This window comes from Solanum dulcamara, chromosome 6 (genome assembly GCF_947179165.1).
Source record: "Solanum dulcamara chromosome 6, daSolDulc1.2, whole genome shotgun sequence".
Classification (NCBI taxonomy): domain Eukaryota; kingdom Viridiplantae; phylum Streptophyta; class Magnoliopsida; order Solanales; family Solanaceae; genus Solanum; species Solanum dulcamara.
In genome coordinates, this window is record NC_077242.1 from 17,145,494 (window position 1) to 17,167,298 (window position 21,805).

General features: G+C 35.9%; 2 pseudogenes; one reads left to right on the forward strand and one right to left on the reverse strand.

Annotated features, from left to right (window-relative positions):
* The first annotated feature begins 938 nt into the window (after positions 1–938).
* On the forward strand, positions 939–9,882 carry LOC129892423 (uncharacterized; annotated as a pseudogene).
* Positions 9,883–10,026: 144 nt separating this feature from the next.
* On the reverse strand, positions 10,027–21,292 carry LOC129892744 (diphosphomevalonate decarboxylase 2-like; annotated as a pseudogene).
* Positions 21,293–21,805: the final 513 nt, after the last annotated feature.

Sequence of the window (21,805 nt, forward strand, 5' to 3'; positions counted from 1 at the left end):
TACACATAACATAATATATATCATACATGGTATAATACTAATTAGTTTTAGTGTCATGCGAATTGTCATGTAAAAACGTGTGTGTCTACTTGTGCACATTCAAAGTTGGAGAATGTAGATGACAGTTGAAGCCAAGTTAAAATGGCATGTTTATTTTTTAAAGTAAAGTTTGGGGGTGTAAATGATCTCCACCCCAATTATTTCTAATTATATCTTTAATATTAAAGGCATTTTTTATTTTTAATGCATAGTATTTAGGAGGAAAAATTCAATATATTCTTATTAAATAAAAATAATTTAATAAACTTTCTTTTTATAAATGTGAAAAAAGCTAAAATGACAATAAAAATTAAAGAAAGACAGTAATTATATATGTGTGTGTGTATGTTGGAGTAGTTTTTACTTTATTGCTTTTTTTGCGGTGGTGATTTCAATTAACTTTTTTCTAAAAATTTTGGGGAAGAAAAGGAGAAATAAAAAGGAAATTATAAGATGAGGAATTCAGTTCTCATCAACCAAATAAAAGTTTAATTAACCAATTGGATTACTAATATTCGCTAACTTGAGTGGTGACTGAAAAAAAGAAGAAGATTCCATTTATAGAATTCTTTAATTATTCAGATAAATTGATCATATTAAAGAAATTAATTAATTAATTTGATTTAATCAAACCAAAAGCGAAATCATATTGATTTAATTTAATTTATAAATTTAAAAATTGATATAATTAATTTGGTAAATATAAAAATTGAAACGAACTAAGTCATGAAAGGAAATGATGCATAAAACAGCTGAACCTACCAATAAAAATTATGTCGGAGTTATAAGTAGTTATAAGTAGTAATTCGTCTAAAAGTCATAAATTCAAATCAAATTTTCATATAAATATCACAAAGTAGATGCAGTTGGTGGACCAACCATATAATGAAATGGTCGCCACTACTTTTCCTACAAATTTTGGTTTCTCTCTCCATATATTCAAAAGCCAACATTCTTGACCTCTACTAAATCTTTATACAGTTCTAACAAGTTCAACCCAATAGTTGTCTTCTCACTCGTTAAAGCTCAACCTTTTTTAGTAGTGAGTTCACCCAAGAAAGAAAACAAGAAGAGCTGATGTTTTGATGGATTTTGAGACAAGAACTAGGTTTGCAGAAGAAAGAAAATAGTTATAATTTGTGTAATTTTGTTCTTGCTCATGCCAAATCTAGCTTCCTTTCTACTGTATCTAGCTCATAGTAAAGTAGGTGCAGTTTTTTCAACTGACAAGATCAATTGGCATAGGCTCTAGACAGAAAGGATGGAAGAAAGACATTGGAGTATCTCGCTGAAGCTGATAACGCCTCTTTCCATAAAGGAAGAATAATCCACGACTAAGTCATACTAGACAATCTTTTCCTACAATTTTTTCCTACCACATTGAGAGAAACGTGGTTGTAGGAATCGAGTGAATGATTTCATAAGTTCAGGGAATTTAGCTTGCAAAAATTGTCATAAAAGAGTTTTGTGATCGCAAGCCTTCAATCTTAACACTAGAAGAGGGTGATTGTGTTCTTAGTTATGTCTATCTTGTGTTCAAGTATGCTCGGGAAAGTTTTAGTTGTCTTGTTGGTTGCAGGTCTGGCATTCCCAGCCTTCATACCTCCACCTCCCAGAATCTGTGGTTCTCCTGATGGTCCAATAGTTACCGGACCTAGAATCAAACTTAGGGATAGAAGACATCTGGCTTATAAGGAGCATGGTGTACCCAAAGAAACGGCCAAATATAAGGTCGTATATGCACATAGCTTTAGTTCTACCAGATATGATTCAGCTATTGCACCCTTGGTATTTCATCAACTCTTTGTCAAACTTGTACTTCTGTATCCTTTTTGAGTATAATTGAACTGAGATTATAATGATCTAGATGTTTCTTTCAGGAAACACTTGAAGAACTAGGGGCATATGTTGTCTCTTTTGATAGACCAGGTTATGGGGAAAGCGATCCACATCCAAAACGAACCATACAAACTACAGCTTTGGATATGGAAGAGCTTGCTGATCAACTCGGACTTGGCCCTAAATTTTATGTTATATGGGGTATTCCATGGGTGGTCATTCAGTTTGGGGTTGCCTTAAGTACATCCCTAATCGGTATGTCTGTAAATCACTTTGCATGAGCCACATGCCTCATGAGATCTTGTCCTTAACATTCTACTGACATGTCACCATTATCATAACCCATCAGACACAAAATGTAAAAGACCACAGAATCAACAGGCGAGGAGGAAGTTTTGATTTATAGCAAAGCATTTCGAACATGAAACCAACTGTTCTACAAATATGGTAGATTGTTGTTTCACTTAACTGCTTGCCATCTTCACGTGAAAGGTAAGAGAGGTATAACTGAAGCAGTGTAGATCTCGGTATTACACAACTCAACAAAAACAATAACATACTTATTGTAATCTCACAAGTGTGGTCCGGAGAGGGTAGTGTGTAGTGTGTATGCAACCTTATCCCTACCTTATGTAGATAAAAAGGTTGTTTCCGATAGACCTTCGTCTCAAGTAAAGGAGAACAAAAAAACAAGTAAAACAAATACAGTAGCGAAGAAGTCATGCTAAAAACAATTAAAATAGAACAAGTAGCAAAAACAAAATGTACGACAACTGAAGCAAAGAAAACCACAAGTAACACTAAAATTGAACAATAAGACACTAGGAGAGTAATAATAATAATATTGATTGGGGAACTAGACAATACTCTATTACTTACTAACTTTCTTCTCTGATTCTTGACCTCCATATCTTGCTATTTAGGGTCATGTCCTCGGTATTACACGATTTGATAAAATCAAAGTCCCTCTGAGCGATATATATGCTACTTTCTTTTGGTCATTGCTATTCTCAACAACAGCAGAAAGACTTCTAGTATCCCTGTATCCTCTGTTTTTTGATTATTTGTTGCATCTTCTTTTGGTGCTAATAGGTTAGCTGGAGCAGCTCTAGTTGCTCCCGTTGTAAATTACTGGTGGCCTAGCTTTCCTGCTAATTTATCCACAGAAGGATACAATCTACAGCTCCCACAGGACCAATGGGCACTTCGAGTTGCACATTATGCGCCTTGGCTAGTCTACTGGTGGAACACTCAAAAATGGTTCCCGTACAATAGTGTTATAGCTGGAAAACCCAAAATGTCTCCCCCAGATTTAGAAGTTGCTTCCAGATTTGCTAAGCATGCAAGCGAAATGCAAAAACTTAAGGTAATTGGTTTCCTACCTGAATTTGGACGATTTACTGTTGGATTGCTCTCACTTCATGATCCCTTGCATGTGTTTGATCCTTGTAATAAATTTGCTGGGAAAATTTGTAATGGCTTGGAATTTTGTCCCGGCTCATAGTAAATTGGAGTTTATTCCGGCTTTTGTTAGATGTTTCTTCTATTTTTGTTGAGATGTAAAGGATGTTGTTAAAGGAGTTACAAAAATCAGTTAGAAATAAGGACAGTATGGTCATTTTAGTTAGTTACATAGTTAGAACTAACTAACTAATTTGTTAGTCAGTTAAGTCAATGTAATTAGCTATATATACATAGCAACTATGTACTGTTAACATAATGGGCATTTTCACAAATTAGCCCTAAAAATAAAATCTTCTCCTTCTCTCTAACGCCTCTCTTCTTCATCTTCTTCATCATCTTCATCTCTAGCTTCTTCATGGCTGATCAGTGAAGAAGCAGAGCTCAACTAAGCTCATGGTAGCAGAGCGTTGGTCACTGAAAGAGTTAACACAGCTGAGTCAAAAACTCGAAGATCAGAGTCAAAGAATCAGTTAAAGTTGTTAGCTTATAGTTTGTAGATCTGAGCTCCGTCTAAGCTAAAACTGCAACCAACACTAACTTCCGCAACAAAGAGCTCAAAAAAGGTTGAAGAAATGACAGGAGAAGCCACAAATTCAGCTCAATGAGTGGGTATACCAAGTTCAGCAAGCTCGGCAGGTAACAATGGACAAGGTATTGACTATAATCATCCCCTATTTCTTAGCCCCACAGATGTGAGTGGTATAAGCATCATCTCGTTCCAGTTGCAAGGTATTGAAAACTACACCTTGTGGAATTGGTCAATCAAATTAGCATTGTTAGGTAGAAACAAATTAGGGCTTGTGGATGGAACGTGCAGGAAAGAAATGTATGGTGAAGAACTGTGGGGCCAATGGGAAAGAGCAAATGCAATTGTGTTGTCATGGCTTATGAATTCAGTCTCGAAGAGTTTGTTGAGTGGAATTGCGTTTGCGTCGAATGCTTCGAGTGTGTGGACTGACCTGCAAGAGAGGTTCGATAGAGTTGATGGATCAAGAACTTATAGCCTACACAAAGAAATAGTTAACTTACAACAAGGAACAACCTCTGTATCAGCATATTAGACAAGGCTGAAAGCGTTGTGGGATGAGTTTGAAGTGTTAGTGCCCTCACCTTGCTGCAGTTGTGAGAAGTCCAGAGGTTTTGTAGCCCACATGAATAGACAAAAGTTGTATTAATTTCTAATGGGATTGAATGACACATATCATCAAGCTAGAAGTCAAATCCTCATGATAGATCCCTTACCTACTATCAATCAAGCGTATGCTATGATAGTAGGAGATGAGAGTCAAAAGGCTATGGTTATAGGAATCAACAATTTGGGACTATATGCATCAACTTCTGAGTCAGTGGCTATGTACTCGAGAAGTGGAAACAGTTCAGGTATGAGCAATAGGTTCAAGAAAAATACATCCTTAATCTGTGATTTTTGTAAGTATAGGGGCCACACCAAAGAATCCTGCTACAAGGTGGTGGGGTATCCTCCAGATTTCAAGTCAAAAAGAAAGGCTCAGAGTGCAAACATGGTCTATGCAGACACCTATAGCCTTACAAATCAATCTCAGCAGTCAGGTCAGGCTAACTTCTCTTATGGCTTGAACACAAATGTGACTGATGAAGCTTTGTGGAGTAGGAATAGCACAGTACAGCACACTGCAGACAAATCACCAACCACTAATTCTAACAAGGCAGCTGAGAGAGAGATCAAACAACTACTTCAGGGTTGTACATTTACAAAAGATCAGTATGAACAAATTCTTATGATGATGAATCAACAGTCTGGTTCAAGAGCCAATGCACTTGATTGCAATAAGGCAAACAATGCAGGTAAGGCTCTATGTGTAATTGAAAATAGTGATGTGTAGATAGTGGATACAGGGGCAACAAACCATATGGTGTCTAAACTGCAGATGCTACTAAAGGAATCTGTCCTTCAACTTAACACTCCTAAGGATGTGTGCTTACCAAATGGTGGTATCACTAAAGTAACTCATATTGGTTCTTGTAGTCTACCATCTAAAAGTTTGATTACTAATGTGTTCTATATTCCAGAATTCAAGTATAACTTGATGTCTGTCAGCAAAATAACCAAGGAATTGGGCTGCTCTGTCTCCTTCTTCCCTGATTTCTGTGTTTTCCAGGAACTCTACACTGGGAAGGTGAAGGAAGTTGGTAGAGAAGAAGGGGGTCTGTATCTGCTATGGAACCAATTCACTCAAAGTGATGCAAGTAAGGCTAAGAAATCTGCATACTCTGTTGATGCTGGTTCTTCCACAGACAAGGAATCAGATATAGAGCTATGGCATAAAAGGCTAGGACATGTGTCTTCAGCTGTACTGGCCAAGATTTTCAATATGAATAAAGTTAGTATGTGTAAGGTGTCTGAATGCTTAGTGTGTCCATTTGCAAAACAAACTAGACATGTATTCCCTTCTAGTATCATCAAAAGCAATAGCTGCTTTGATTTGATACATGTTGATCTTTGGGGACCTTATAATACAACTATATTTGATGGCAACAAGTACTTTCTTACAATAGTTGATGACTTTTCAAGAATGACTTGGCTATTCTTACTTAAACACAAATCAGATGTGTGTGTGTCTCTTAAAATGTTCTTGATGTATACTAAGAATCAGTTTGACAAGGTGGTCAAGGTCTTAAGGTCTAATAATGGTACTAAATTTGTGAATTCCGTATGTGATAATATGTTCAAAACACTAGGTATTATCCATCAAAGGTCTTGTCCATACACTCATCAACAAAATGGAGTGGCTGAGAGGAAACACAGACATCTACTAGAAGTAACCAGAGCCCTCAGGTTTCAAGCAAAAATACCTATCAGATTTTGGGGTCATTGTGTCCTAGCAGCTGCTTACCTGATCAATAGACTGCCTAGCAGTGTGCTTCAGTTCCAATCTCCCTATGAAAGATTGTATGGCAAAAAACCAGGTTTATCTCATTTGAGAATCATTGGTTGCCTAGCTCTAGCCAAGAATCTCACTGAACATGACAAACTCATGCCTAGATCAAAGTCAGCTGTGCACATGGGGTACTCTGAAGTGCAGAAAGGCTATATCCTGTTTGACTTGCACAATAACTCATTTTTTGTCAGCAGGGATGTTCAGTTTAGAGAAGCCATATTTCCATTTGCCAAGGCTGATGGTCCAGCCACCTATCAACTGTTTGTAGATAACCTATAAGGTCTAGGTAAGACAGTTCCACAGCTTCAACTATCCCCATTCATAATACCAGGTACTGCTCCATCTGTACTTTCTGAAGAGGCTACATGTGGGCATCCAGATGCTGGTGAACAAGAGTGTGTGTCTACACAACCACACCCTTTTGCAAGTGATACTGATGTGTCTGGGCCACCTCTTACTAGAAGATCTGCCAGGTCCAAACATCCTCCCATATGGCTGAAGGATTTTGTCTCTCTGAATGTTAAACAGGATGTTCAATATACTCTATCCAACTATGTAAGCTACTCTCATTTGTCACCTTCTCATCAGTGCTTTATTGCAGCTACATCCTCTGTGATAGAACCCACCAGCTATGCTGAAGCAGTCAAAGACCCAAGATGGGTTGAAGCTATGCAGACAGAGATCCAGGCCTTAGAAAACAACAATACCTGGGAAGTCACTTCTTTACCTGCAGGGAAGAAACCTATTGGTTGCAGATGGATCTACAAGGTTAAATACAAATCCATAGGTGAAATAGAGAGGTTCAAAGCCAGGCTAGTAGCAAAAGGATACAGCCAACAAGAAGGGATTGATTACAAAGAAACATTTTCTCCTGTTGTGAAGATGGTGACTGTCAGGGCTGTTCTTGCCATGGCAGCTTCCAAGAACTGGCACATCCATCAGATGGATGTCTTCAATGCTTTTCTACATGGAGACCTAGAGGATGAAATATATATGCATCTGCCTCAGGGATTTGTCAGTCAAGGGGAGAATGTATGTAGACTAACAAAGTCCCTTTATGGACTCAAACAAGCTCCAAGGCAGTGGAATCACAAACTTACTGAGGCTCTTATTTCTCTCAAGTTCAAACAAAGCCAATATGATTATTCCCTATTCATTAACAAGTCAACAGAAGGTATTGTCATTGTACTTGTATATGTAGATGACATGTTAGTCACTGGCAGCAGCCTAAAGCTGATAGAAGAGACAAAGAAAGCTCTACAAAGTGCATTCAAGATGAAAGACTTAGGGGAGCTCAAATACTTTCTAGGAATTGAATTTGCAAGATCCACAACAGGAATACTCATGCATCAGAGGAAGTACACTTTTGATCTGATAGCAGAAGTAGGAATGACTGCAGTTAAGCCAGCAGCAACACCAATGGATGCCAACATCAAGCTCACATCAAAGCTCTATGATGACCATGTGAACTCAAAGCAAGAAGAGCTACATGATCCTCTAATAGATCAGGCAGCCTATCAAAAACTCATAGGTAAACTTCTGTATCTCAACATGACAAGGCCAGATATAGCCTTCAGTACATTAAGTTAGTTTCTGAACCAGCCAAAGAAGTCCCATATGGAGGCAGCCCTAAGAGTAGTCAAATATTTGAAGAGACAACCTAGACAAGGTATACTACTATCTAGTCAATCAAACAACCAAATTACAGCTTTCTGTGATGCAGACTAGGCAGCATGCGCACTCACCAGAAAATCAGTCACAGGATACTTGATCTTTGGGAAAATCACTAATATCTTGGAAAGCCAAGAAACAAACTACAGTGTCTAGAAGTTCAGCTGAAGCTGAATATAGAAGCATGGCATCTACTGTTTCAGAACTTGTGTGGCTGCTGGGAATGTTGAAGGAGGTTGAGGCTGATATGAAGGTACCAGTGCAGGTCTATAGTGATAGCAAAGCTGCAATTCAAATTGCAGCCAATCCAGTTTATCACGAAAGAACAAAACATATAGAGATAGATTGTCATTTCATTAGAGAAAGACTACAACAAGGCATGATCAAAGTTGACTACTTACCAACCCAAGAACAACCAGCTGATATATTGACAAAGGGATTGTCTAGAGATCAACATGAGCACCTTCTATCCAAGCTAGGAGCTTTGAATATTTTTGCACCTCCTAGCTTGAAGGGGAGTGTTGAGATGTAAAGGAAGTTGTTAAAGGAGTTAGAAATAAGGGCAGTATGGTCATTTTAGTTAGTTACATAGTTAGAACTAACTAACTAATTTGTTAGTCAGTTAAGTCAATGTAATTAGCTATATATACATAGCAACTATATACTGTTAACATAATGGGCATTTTCACAGATTAGCCCTAAAAATAAAATCTTCTCCTTCTCTCTAACGCCTCTCTTCTTCATCTTCTTCATCATCTTCATCTCTAGCTTCTTCATGGCTGATCAATGAAGAAGCAGAGCTCAACTAAGCTCAGTTTTTAATGAAATGTTAGACTTAGAATGACTACAAGGGGTGAAAAAACCATACAAGTTACAATTTTTTGTTTTTTCTTGCCTATGACCACTAGTAGTGTGTTGTCTTGCTGTCCGTTCATATTAGTAGTCGTAGTATTGTTCCTTTAATTCTTGCCCTTCGATTTCTGTTACTATATGTTGTTCCGAGTACCTTGATTATTGTATTGTTTTGTTGTAGTTTCTTTCCTGTTACTATCTGTTATTGATATTTGTTGTTTCTTGTACTTCTGTTACTTCTTTTTTTGGACTGTTTTTCCTTGAGCCGAAGGTCTATTGGAAACAACCTCTCTACCTCTGAGGTAGGGGTAAGATCTGCGTACACTCTACCATCCTTAGACCTCACTTTGTGGGACTACACTGAGTATGTTGTCTCCTATGATTTTTGGTATTAACATTTTGTCTTGGGGTGTTTGTTATTCTCTTCAGAAAGAACTTTTTCTAGTGGAAATGAAAAGTACGCTGCTAGTAGGGATACGAACAATACAGGTCAGGAAGTTAAAAGCGTTATAGCGTAATTGATTACAAAACCAAGAATTCTGTTCATATACTTGCTGCTTATGTTATGAGTATTGCTGGCTCAAAAGTTGCTGCTTCTTTCATCCGTAGGAATATGCTGTAAAACAAGGAGTATTTGAGTCCCTCCACCACGACATGATGGTGGGGTTCGGGAAATTGGATTTTGATCCTATGGATCTTAAGAACCTTTTCCCAAATGGTGAAGGCTCAGTCCACTTGTGGCGTGGTGACGAAGACTGGGTTGTACCTGTTATATTACAGCGTTACGTCGCAGAAAGACTTCCATGGATACACTACCATGAAATACCCAATGTTGGACATCTACTTATGCATGATCCAGTCATGAAGGAGGTTATCTGGAAGACATTTTTGACAGGAGAGAAAGAACAAATAGTGCATTCTTAAAGACGAAGCCTGAAATTTCCTTGTAAGAAAAATCTTTCTAAATTGTTCTTTTTTACTACACATTCCAATATTATTGTAAGAATTATGTCTTTCTTGTAAAAATACCAAGTTAAAAATATTCATTTGTGATGTGCATCTAATCCACACATCACAAGTGCCTTCTTTTTTGTTTTGGTTAAAAATTGTTGCAAGTAAGGTAATATTAACAGTACTCAAGAAGGAAAGACAACAATCAGTAGGTACTGCTACTACACAAACAGCAAGACAGATCATTTGAATTCTCCACACCTGTTGAATTTAAAAGGTTTTTTAACATTAAAAGAAGCAATTATAAGGACTTTTAATGCATTGCTCAAGGATGAGAGTACACAACTAACCTAAGCTTCAAGCCAAAGCTTTGAATTCAAAGTTCATCCAAACTAAGAAAAACAGTTTAAAATGGCAGCCCCATCTTCTTAAGGCAAAGAGGCTGCAATACTTAGATCTCGTGGAGTTGTGTCGATTATTTAAACATTAGCACAAATAAAATTTTGCTCTTTTACTTGGGCAAACCAGTTTCAAGGCTGACGAGAGCCTGACTTTCGTCAGGTAGCAAAACTGGACCTCTACCAGGTCTTGTGCAGATGAAGTAGCTTATTTCACCTTTGTATTTCTGAGCCGGAACCTTGTCCTTAATTTCAGGTGGAGGAGGCAATGCTTCCACGTCGTTTAAATCCTGAATCCCAGCATCCTGTAGAATTGACTTATCACCAATGACATAGCTGGAGAGAAAGGAAAAAGAACAATAATGAGCAGTGAATATGGTCGATGGTTGCATGTCGATAGCACGAGGTCCAGAATACATATAATGGCGGGGTGTGTTTATACGGAGGAAAATATTGGTGTTTGGTTCCAGAAAATAATTCCTAGGAAAAAGAAAATATTTTGCATCTGAAAATGAGTCCCCTCACTTTTGGACGGAAATCGTTTCCCTTCACAATTATATCAACTCTTAACTTTATATCATCGTTAGTAAATAATTTTTTTTGGGAAATATTTACTACCCTCAAACCTAAGTTCCACGGTCTCTTCACTTTCGATGCCGCACCTGTGTCAGATTCTCCAAAAATGCACTACTTTTGAAGAATCCAAAACGCACCCCGTTGACATTTTTGAAGAGTCCGAGCAACATAGACTCAAACCAAACACGGGAAAACATTTCCTTGGAATATATTTTCTAAAGAATAAGTCACTTTCCATAAAACATTTTCTCGAACATGACTTACCTCATTAGTTATATTAGAACTTTGAATCTTTTATAAGGCAGACATACCTGTCTAGATCGGTATCTGAATTTGGAGGGAAGTGGAAAAGAAGCCTCTGAAGCATAAGTGTGGCAGCCTTTCTGTTACGTGCAATTAGAACAGCATTTGGCCCAGCATCGAAGGTGTATGCAACCTGGAAATATTCTTATGTTTAGTAAATATGGAATATGCATTTATTCACGCTACATTACACCTAATTTTGAAGTCAAACTTGCAGAAACAGATCATAAGAAGCAAACTGTGAACTGAGACATTCGTCAGCAACAAGGCTAATTATAGTGTTCAAAAAGGTATGAGATAAATCCGAACGTTGCTGGTTATAGTGTCAAGATATTGGTGCAGTTCATGTCAAGTCACTAATGTCAAATCCAGCTCAAGAAGGGAAAATTTCAATGTTGGGGTGCATTGCGAAGGTTGCAAAATCTTCAGCACAGAAAGTGCATGAAGTTTATGGGAGAGAGGTATGTCATGAAGGAAGCACTCACTGTCCATTACAAATATAAAATCAGATTTCCCGAAAAGGGGTAATCATCGTTCTGTTTAAAATAACTTGTGTCCACTACTTTGGGTCAAGTACAAATTTGTGTGACCAATTTAACCTGCAGAACTTTGATATTTCAAAAGGTTGAAAATCTTAGTGACCCGTTTTATTACTTCACATCATGCAATTATCTATTAGGAAAATAGCAGGATAATGTTTTAAACCAGTGGAGTTCCTTCTGCACAGTTCCATTTCTCGACACAGCTAATTACCCTGAAAAGTTAACACACCATCAAGACTTTCTTGTTTCTCCCACTTTCAGTATAAGAGATCATCAAGTTCAGAACTTCTCTGTTACAACACAACTCAAGATACAGCCTGAAGTTAATATAACTTGCCTATGAGATGTGTCATTCATGTAGAATATAGGAGGGGTAGTGTCCATGCAGACTGCATGAAATTGATTGCTGTCAGAACAAGTCAGTTGAGCAAAAGTTGGAAAATCGCGTTTTTGTATAGCTTCTTCCATCTGAATAATGCGTTTTGGTACTACTTCCTGAAATATGCAACGCAAAATGAGAAGTCAAACATTTGATACAATGTTTACCAATTCAGCAGAGGATAAAATAACACAGCTAATGAAAATAAGCTGAAGATTTTTGAGAATATTGATCGAAGATGTGTCAGACTACAAAATCCTAATGTAAAGAGTACACAGACAATACCTTTGCTCTGTGTTCTATAAGTGCACTGGTTTCAACAGTCTCGCGCATTCCTGAGTTGCTACTTGTTTCCTTCTGCCGTGAGCTCACCTGGAGTACAGCACAAATAAAAAAATTGAACAGAAAAAAATCAGAAGGCACAAGTTGATGAATTAGTGTCATAATCAAACTGATAGCATCATCATTTATGCACAACAACAACAACAACAACAACCCAGTGAAATCCCACATCGTTTATGCACGCATCTTATTTAAGAAGATGATGCAAGTAAAGTTCAGAATCCTGTTTATTTATGGAGTTGAAAACAGAAAATACACCCTAAAAACTGATCTGGTGATCAACATTTGTGTTATTCACGACTAAACTTCACTGATTCATAGTCAAGAATTATGAGTTACTGAAAGTATCTTAAAGTTGCTATTGGAGAACTAGGAAACTGTTATATGCGGGACTTGAAAGTTCAGTAGCAATAGTTAACCATTCGAAAAGAAAGAACTAAGAAATGCAGAACACGTAAATGAACACAAATAAGTGCCATTTTTAAAGTTAAAGAATTAGTTAGTAAGAAATTAAAGCAGAATACTCTCTTTTTCCTTCCAACTTCCCAGTATAGCAGTATGACTCAAAGGAACTTGGATTTCTAGAAGAAGGGGTTCCCCAAGATCTAAAACTTGAATCAGCGGCTCATTATAAGAATGAAAGAGAAACCAAGTTCTTCTCTACGACCTTATTCCCATAAAATAATTCCCTTTTTAAGTCTGATGGAATACAGTCCCAATGGGATAGATTCGGTTGTCCCACTTATTATTATTACCGAAAATCACTGATGCGCAAAAGTAAAGCTACGACAAGTATCGTGTTTGGAGAAAGAACAAGATGGGACTAGTAAAAACAATAACACGAAGACAGATTTTCGAATCTGGATAGGAGAAACAGACATAGACACAGATTCTTTCTTCCTTCTCAATGACTAACAATGACATGAATAGACAAGCTTTCCAGAAAAAGTGAATAGCAATCACATCTGGATGGGAAGTACATACCACTGCAATGATGATAACAAGCTCATCCCAGTGTTTCTCATCTACGAGCGGAACAGCAATGCTATCGCTACCATCTTCCTCCTTCACACATCACAAAAGGAATCAGATGGTAGGAGCTCGACATACCTTTCCCATATGCAGCATAGAGTGGAACCATGGATAACTTTTACAACTAACTCATCAACCAACATGTAGTTGAAATAATGCAACATCAATTAGAATCCAAAGAAGCTCAAATGCATAGATAAATGCACTATTTATCAGCAAGTACATTCTTTAAATGGTCAACTCATATAAAAGTTACAGAACATAATTTCCTGAAAATAAGTTGCAGTTAAAGGAAAACGTTATAAAGAAGCTTTGATTTATTTGTGATTTGCATCAAGTGAAGCTTGTGGTACTTGGTTAAACTGTACTATATACATGAGTAGGAAATTGTAACACAGATCATTCTTAATAGACAGAGTATGGACCCAAAAAAAAAAAAAAGCTTGTGCTTCTCCACTAACAAAACTATTTTTTCAAGGGCCTTTTGGAACTATTTTACTTGCCCAAGTAATATGATATGTTGCTGTCATAGAACCAAGGTCATGCCAATAGAAAAATACCCAGAAAAGACACATGCAACACTTCAGCAAAGATAATGGCTTTATCCTAAAAGCATTCTGTCAAGCTGGTAAAAGAACCCAAAGTTTTGGAACGCTCTGGAAAAATACAAACATATCACTTTGATCTTTGCTAGTTGAAGTCAGATCACATATTTGAGCACATCAAAGCCCCAATGAAATTAATTTCTAGTGTCATATACTCAATAAGAAACAAAGTTACTTTGGATTTTGTAGACCACAGAACAAGCACATATACTGACAAATAAGGTTAATTACACAGTTGCATCAGTTCCAGGCACGTGCAATTTGCAACCACCTTATACTACATGAGCATTATGCAAATGCAGGCAGAAAAGAACAAACTTCTGAAACTCTTGTATAAGAGTACTCCGGTTACTTTTCAGATTCATTGATCATCCTTAGGTTCAAGATCCATCGATGATCCTTAGATCTTTAATATTAGAATAACAATGAAATAAAAAAGAGGAGTAACAAATGATTTCAGAATACAAGAAAGAGAATGGTCAATCATACCGAGACAGGCAAAACCAGCAGCTGAGGAAGCCAGACCAGCAGCAGTAGGAAAATTATTGTAAGAATCAATATGCACATGCAAGTTCTGCCAATCATTTTTACTGATCTTGATACCCTTCTTCTCATCCTCAAAATCATTAGCACGAACTCGAATTTCTCTTGGACAATTTTGGTATCTGTCTCCAGCAAGGGATATTTCCTACACAACGAACAAAAGCAATGTAAAAATGTCAAGACTCAAGACCCAGCAACAAAAATCTGCAGCATACATATCTTTCTCATTGCTCGAAAATGCAGGGAAAGGGGGAAATATAATGAGCTCAGATTTCAAAGACTGTACAAATATGAATTATAAATTTCCTGCACAACTATTTTAACCAATTTCTGTAGTAAAACCAGAGAAGATAATCAAAGCCATGATCCATCATTTAACAAGAAATGCATCGTAAAAAAGAACAAATAAACTAAAAAATTTAGAAAGTATCGAGAGTTCATACGATTCATTTTCTTCTCGTGAACCTCCTTGATTCCACTACATGTAGTCATACACAGACAAACGACATAGAAAAGTTTATATATTTTAATAACAAAACATACTATGATCTTGTAGATAAAAATAAAAGCAGAAGCTAGACAAACATTACACTCTTAAAGAACTCAGTCTTCCCACTACATGAGCTGCCAGGATACTCTTGTTTCAAGTTAATCAATCCACATAAACTTCTATAAATGAGAAATTTTTACTCTTCGAGAACTGAGTTTCCTAAACATCTGAGATGCCAAAAGCCTTGTTTAACATAAAACCAACCCACATAAAATTACAAGAACAAATGGACATCAAATAAAATCAGATATAGGGATCAAACTCAGATTAAAAAAAAAAAGAATTTTCTTAAATAATGGAACTTTTTCAACATCTGAGCTGCCAAAGCATCTTGTTTTAAATAAATAGACCCACATAAAATTACAAGAACAAATAGTCATCAATTTTTTTGTGAAAAAATCAGAATGAGAAATTTTTACTCTTCAAGGAACTGAACTTTCCCAACATCAGAGCTTCCAATACAGCCTTCTATCACATTAATCAACCCACATAAACTTACAAGAACAAATGCATATCAACCATTTCAGTAAAATCACACTGATAAAATGAGAAAGTCAAGAACTAAACTTTTCAAAAAGAGTCTTCTTTCACATAATCTACCCAAATCAAAATTACAAAATAAACATATAGTCATCATTCTATTAACAAATACACTGACAAAAACTAGAAAATTTTCACTCATCAAGAACAGAACTTTCTATACATCTGAGCTTCCAAACCAGTTTTCTATCGCATAAATCAATGGGTAATCTTAGTTGGTTAGCTAAGAACTTTCACCTTGTTGATAAGGACTCGATTCTCACCTTGCAATCCTCACCTACCCCCAACTTTTCTTTAAAATGTACAAATTAATAATGTTGGAGGGACACTGAGAATCTTAGAAGATTAGTTGGTTAGCTAAGAACTTCTACGTTGTTAGTGAGAATTCAATTCCCCCACCTTGTAATACTCCCCTACCCCCATTTTTTTCAAAAAAAAATGTACAAATTAATAATGTTGTAGGGACACTAGAGAATCTTAGTAGCTCAATTGTATAGCTAAGAACTTTCACCTTATTGGTGAGCTCTGACTCCCACCTTGCAACCCTCGCCTACCCCCAACTTTTTTTTAAAAATGTACAAATTAATAATGTTGAAAGAACACCAGGAATGTTAATAGCTCAGCTGGCTATCTAAACTTTTAGTTTGTTGGTTCGAGTCCCACCTTGTGATTCCCTCCTTTATTTCCCCTTTCCCTACCCCATTTTGAAAAGAAGAAAAAAATCACATAAATCAAACAAACAAATACCCATCTATTATAAACTAACTAACTTGACAATTTTATAAAGGAAGAAGAGCAAGAGAATATAAAGAAAGTAATAATATACAGAGAGTAGTAGAAATTTTCTTCTTTTGTGTGTTTTTACATTGAAGAGTAAGGCTATATTTATAGCCATATATACAAGTGGAGGAAAATATTAGTGGGAAATTTACCCACTTAAAAAGTAAATGGACTATCCACCATTGTAAAGTGGACAGACAATTTACTTGGTTGATAACACTCCCCCTTGGATGTCCACGTGAAATGTGTCTCATTAAAACTTTACAAAAAAAAATAATATACATTGTTATTCTGAACATCCATAAATGTTGTGCCTCGTTAAAACCTTATTAGGAAAAACCCAATGGGAAAAAGCCTAGTGAAGGAAAAAGAGTACACACATCTTGTAATACGCCTTGAGTGATGCCTCATTAAAAACCTTATCAGAAAAACCCGGTGGGATAAAACCTTGGCTAAGGAAAAAAGAGTACAGCGCGTATTTTACTCCCCCTGATGAAAACATCACTTAACATCTCGAAGACGATGCATTCCAATTTTGTATCTCATTTTCTCAAAGGTTGAAGTTGGCAATGCCTTTGTACACATATCTGCTAAATTGTCACTTGAACAAATTTGTTGGACATCTATTTCATCCTTCTTTTGAAGATCATGAGTGAAAAAGAATTTTTATGAAATATGTTTTGTTCTGTCTCCTTTGATGTATCCTCCCTTCAGTTGAGCTATACATGCAGCATTGTCTTCATACAATATTGTTGGAGCTTTTTTTGTCAAAGAAAGGCCACATGTTTCTTGAATGTGTTGAGTTATTAATCTTAACCAAACACATTCTCGACTGGCTTCATGAATGGCTATTATCTCTGCATGATTTGAGGAAGTGGCAACCATAGTTTGCTTTGTTGAACGCCATGATATAGCTGTACCACCACATGTAAATAAATAGCCTATCTGCGATCGACCTTTATGGAGATCAGATAAATATCTCGCATCTGCGTAACCGATCAATTGTGACGTGAAATCATTTGAGTAAAACAATCCCATATCAATGGTACCTCGAAGGTATCTGAATATATGCTTAATTCCATTCCAGTATTTTCATGTTGGGGAAGAACTAAATCTTGTTAACAAGTTTACTGAGAAAGCTATATCTGATCTAGAATTGTTGGCAAGATACATTAATGCACCAATTGCACTAAGGTATGGTATTTCAACCCCAACAAGTTCTTCATCATTTTCAGGGGTCGAAATAGATCTTTATTAATATCAAGAGATCTCACAACCATTGGAGTACTCAATGGATGTGCTTTATCTATATAAAACTTCTTTAAAATATTTTCAGTATATGTTGATTGATGGACAAATATCTCATTTGTAAAATGTTCAATTTGTAGACCAAGACAAAATTTTGTCTTTCCAAGGTCTTTCATTTCAAACTCCTTTTTTCAGACATTTTACTGCCTTTGAAAGTTCTTCCGGAGTTCCAATAATATTCAAATCATCAACATATACTGTTATTATGACAAATTCAGATCCAGACCTTCTCATAAAGACACAAGGGCAAATTGGATTATTTTTATATCTTTCTTTTAGCAAATATTCGCTAAGACGGTTGTACCACATTCGCCCTGATTGTTTCAACCCGTACAAGGATTTCTGAAGCTTTATTGAGCAATTGTCTCGAGAATCCTTGTATGCTTCAGGCACTTTGAACCCTTCGGGAATTTTCATAAAAATGTGGCCCTGATTTATTTATTTTTTATTATTATTATTATTTATTTATTTTCAAATACATAAACGTAAAAACACGATAATTCAAAGTACATAAAAATGACAACATATTGAAAAACATGAAATTAAACATCAATTAAGATCCTTAAAAAAATCTTCAACCTCCAAATGAGTAATATCATTGAGGTCATTAAAATCATTATTCCTCAAAGCCAGATTTGCTTCAATAATATCATTATGCAAAGGTCTTGCCTCAACATTATTTTCGAACGTCAAGTGTGACTCTATCCGAGCATTAGAAGAAGATGCACCACATCTATTTGCCTTTCTTTTGAAAGAATTTTGATAAAGTCTTACAAAATGCTCAGGCGTTCGACATTCATTTTTCCAGTGGTCTTTCATGCCACAACGATGACAGTTACTTCTTGAAGGGCCATTTTGAGAACTGATATTGTTCTCCCTTTTATGTTGACCACCACCACGACGATTATTATATCGTCTTCTGTCATTGCCACATCCACGCACATTATTGTGGCCATGATTTTTATTTTGTCTTCTTTCAGACTGGCCATCTGCTTTTACCATATTTGCCTCCGGTAACGGAGCAGTTCCAGTGGGACGGGCTTCATGATTTTTTATTACAAAGGCATTATGTTGCTCAGCCACCAGAAGGCATGAGATCAATTCAGAGTATTTTTTAAAACCCTTTTCAGGGTATTGCTGCTGTAATATTACATTAGAGGCATGAAAAGTAGTTAGTGTATTTTCTAACATGTCCTCATCATTTATAGTTTCCCCACATAATTTTAATTGGAAAGTTATTCTAAATACAACAGAATTATACTCAATTACAGTTTTAAAATCTTGAAACCGTAAGTGCATCCACTCATAACAAGCCCTTGGCAATACCGTTGCCCTGAGGTGGTCATACCTCCCTTTTAAGTCTTTCCACAATTCAAGTGGATCTTTCACTGTCAAGTATTGCATTTTTAGGCTTTCATCTAGATGATGACGAAGGAAAATCATAGCCTTTGCTTTATCCTGACTTGATGTTGTATTTTCTTCAATTATAGCATCACCAAGACCCTTACCGGTAAGGTGGATTTCAGCATCAAGTACCCATGACTAGGGTTGTTCAAAACCGACCGCTATCGATAACCCAACTGCAAAATTGGCTTATTGGTTTATTGGTATTGGGTTATCGAATTAGTGGGTGGGAATGAATTTAAATTTTATAATTAATGGCTTATCGGTGTGGGGGACGGATTACTCAATTTTGTTATTAGGTAAACCGTTAACCCGTTAAGAATTTATTATATTTTATTATATTTTTATCCCTAAACATATAAAATATGTATGGTAATTATAATTTGTAAACCTAAAAATAAGCCTCAATAGGACAAGTCCATTTAGTTAAATAGGCCAAGCCCATTTAGAGTATAAGACCCTAATTTTACCTAAATCTAAATAAGTTGCCAGTTGCACACTTGCACTTGCTGTTGCCGCCTCTGTCTCATACTCTCATCTCTATTCTCTCATTCTCTTCTCTCTCAAAATTGAAAAACTTGTCGAAACAAGTAGACAAATCATAAGCTACAACCGCCAAAAGGGGACGATTGCTCTAACTCTCAGTCTGCTCCCTCAGTCTTCATATTGTATTCCTCACTGGCTTTGACTTTGCCGCAATCTTTGCAACCCCAAATTTCCACTGCTTTCCGCTTTACTGCATGCTTTCCACAAAAATCACAAAGGTACTTGCTGTGCAGGCTAACCTCCATCTTCTTAATCTTCTTACGCAGATTGGCACCATAACGGGTACCATACTTTCCAACGATTCCAGCCTTCTTGGTCCTCTTAGTCATTTTTGTCTATTGATTTTTCAATATGTTATTTTGATGCATGTTTACTCTTGTTGTGAATTTTGGTTAAAGCATGAATTTCTTTGAGGTTTCAGATCTTTGGTTCACTAATTCTTTATGTTAATGTGCTAAATCCTCACTTTATGTCTAAATCGGCTTCGAATCTGCTTTAATTATTTCTGTTAATTTTGGTATGTGCTTCACTGATTTTGGCGTTATTAAACTATTGGTATAAAATTGATTATCCATATCGTAGCTTATTTTTGGGTTGTTGATTGAAATACAGGGACTTACATATCGTAGCTTACTTGTTACCACCAATACACCGCCCGATAATTGCTAATCCGATCCCGAACCAACCGATATCTTATAGGTTGGCTAGCGGATTAGTACTTTTAAAAGTCGATAATCGTTAAGTCAAACCGTTAAACATAATAATCCGTCCGATCCGCCCGATAAGCAGCCCTACCCATGACAAATAATTTTTGCCAGAAATATCAAGTGCCACAAATTTCAATTTTGACAAGTTTGACATGATGAAAATTAATTTGAAAGTAACAAATACAACTTAAAAATTAAATTTCTTTAGTAGATATAACTGATGTAGAAGTTAATTTTTTAAAAAATTAGAGATTCGTGCTGTTAACGTATTATAAACTAACTAACTTGACAATTTTGTCAATTTTATAAAGTAAGAAGAGCAAGAGAATATAAACAAAGTGTTCTTTAGTAGATATAACTGATATAGAATTTAATTTTTTTTAAAATTAGAGTTTCGTGCTGTTAACGTATTATAAACTAACTAACTTGACAATTTTGTCAATTTTATAAAGTAAGAAGAGCAAGAGAATATAAACAAAGTATTAATATAGAGAGAGCAGTAGAAATTTGTTTCTTTTGTATAAGGCTATATTTATAGTCATATATATAAGTGCAAAAAAATATTAGTAGAGATTTATTTTTATTTTTAAAAAGGTTACCTTTTTATTTAGCCACATGCGATCTTGTTGGAAAGAAAGGCTAACAGCAACGTGGTTGTGGTACAAAGACGTGCGGGATCAAGGGTACCACTAATACTATCATTAATAGCAAGAATAAGATTTTCATCTCTTTTTCCCCAATATTTAATCACTGCTATGTTTGTGGGTGTTTGAGCAGTCACCATAAGAATCCATTTCTGTGATTGTTCTGCCATGGCCAAAAAAATTTGGGCGGCCGTTAATTCCAAAGAATGGAATTTGGGGATTTAGATCTACAAAAATGCGAATGTGTGTTGGTGTTAAATTTGCGTTTAGTAGAGTATTTATACTACATGTGAAGGAGCATGGCTGCTAATATAGTAGTGAGTGGGGAACAACCTCCATTGTTGAATGAGAAAAGTTTGTTTATTATTTATTTCTCCTTGTCAATATATTTACACCTTGTTTGGATGGTTGTATCCTTTAAATTTATTGTTAGTAACGGCGAAAAGTCTCATTTTATATAATTATGAATTTGATGTGAGATGTGTGATATTATGTAATAGTAAAAATAATATAATCTACCTAAAATTTATATTTATTAAAATAATATAATATAATATATGCAGGGAGCTTTGTGACCAGAGGTTCATCCGAACTTCCTTCGGCGAAAAAATATATTATTTATACATGATTAAAATAATATTTAATGTATAAATAACAAATGTCGAATCCCTCTTTGATTAGCTCGTATGTCTACTTCTTCAAATTTTAAATTCTTTATTAAAAATTCTGACTCCACCAATAAATATATTAGGAAACATTGTAACAGATTCTTACAAATGCAACAGGAAAATTAAAGGTGTGAATATTTTCTTTTTTGTTTTGAAGTAAAGAAAGTGACAACGTGGAGTGCTACAATTATTAGCAAGGGTGTT